Source organism: Mastomys coucha, unplaced genomic scaffold (assembly GCF_008632895.1).
Source record: "Mastomys coucha isolate ucsf_1 unplaced genomic scaffold, UCSF_Mcou_1 pScaffold3, whole genome shotgun sequence".
NCBI classification, from domain to species: Eukaryota; Metazoa; Chordata; class Mammalia; order Rodentia; family Muridae; genus Mastomys; species Mastomys coucha.
In genome coordinates this window covers 46,060,386-46,061,355 of record NW_022196909.1, presented here as the reverse complement: position 1 = coordinate 46,061,355, position 970 = coordinate 46,060,386, and the positions used below count along the sequence as shown (strand labels likewise).

The 970-nt window shown below is 48.6% G+C and overlaps 1 protein-coding gene and 1 long non-coding RNA gene across 2 annotated transcripts in view; one reads left to right on the top strand and one right to left on the bottom strand.

The window, feature by feature from the left end:
• Fgd2 (FYVE, RhoGEF and PH domain containing 2) overlaps positions 1 to 970 on the top strand; it is a 19,286-nt gene that overhangs the window by 14,155 nt on the left and 4,161 nt on the right. The gene's annotated exons all lie outside the window — the stretch shown is intronic.
• The window catches only part of LOC116075004, a 5,151-nt gene that overhangs the window by 1,988 nt on the left and 2,193 nt on the right, over positions 1 to 970 (bottom strand). Inside the window, exon 2 of the long non-coding RNA XR_004112377.1 lies at positions 208 to 329. This is a non-coding gene — a long non-coding RNA (uncharacterized LOC116075004). The remainder of the gene's footprint in view (positions 1 to 207; positions 330 to 970) is intronic.

Genomic DNA, 970 nt, shown 5'->3' with positions numbered 1-970 from the left:
GGAGGTGCTTCAGGGATGGGAGGTGCTTCAGGGATGGGAGGTGCTTCAGGATGGGAGGTGCTTCAGGGATGGGAGGTGGGTTCAGGGAAGGAACCAGCCTGCTGAAGCCTCCTTCAGTAATCTTCCCCTTCACCTGCCCAGAGCTGAGAGGGTCTCTATCCCCAGGCGGGCACCCACCCACCACCTGCAATTTGCCAGCCCCGCTACCTGGTATTTGCCTTGTGTTAGCAGTGGCGAATCCTCTCTCTCCCTCTTTTCCTTTTATGTGTTGCAAACTCCAGATTCTTAGGCAGGCCTCCGTGTCCCCACCTGAGTCCTAAAGTCTAATCCTGTGAGATGGGAGACAACAGGCTGTGAGTTCGTGGCCAGATTGAGCTACATAGCAAGATCCTAATATTCAAGGTCATTTAAGTACAATAATAAACCCTCTAGGCAGCCCGGGGGTGATGGCGTTTGCTACCAAACCTGATGACCTGTGTGTTCAGTCCCTGGAATTCATATCGTAGAAGGAAAAGCTGATTCTGTAACTTCCATACCTACACCATGATATGTGTGTGTGTGTGTGCATGCATGTGCATATACACCCACACTCTTGTACGTGATCTCAAACACTAAACGCTTAAAAAACAAAAAGCATCCAGGCAGTGGTGGCGCACGTCTTTAATCCCAGTACTTGGGAGGCAGAGGCAGGTGGATTTCTGAGTTCAAGGCCAGCCTGGTCTACAGAGTGAGTTCCAGGACAGCCAGGGCTATACAGAGAAATTCTGTCTCGAAAAAAAACAAAAACAAAAACAAAAAAAAAACAAAAAAAAAAACAAAAAAGCAATAACAGCTCAAAACCGAATGTACTGGTGCATGCATACCTGTAACCTTAGCACATGGAAGGAGGAAGTAAGATCAGAAGTTCTGGGTCAGCCTGGGCTACATAGTGAGTTCTGGGTCAGCCTGGGCTACATAGTGAGTTCTGGGT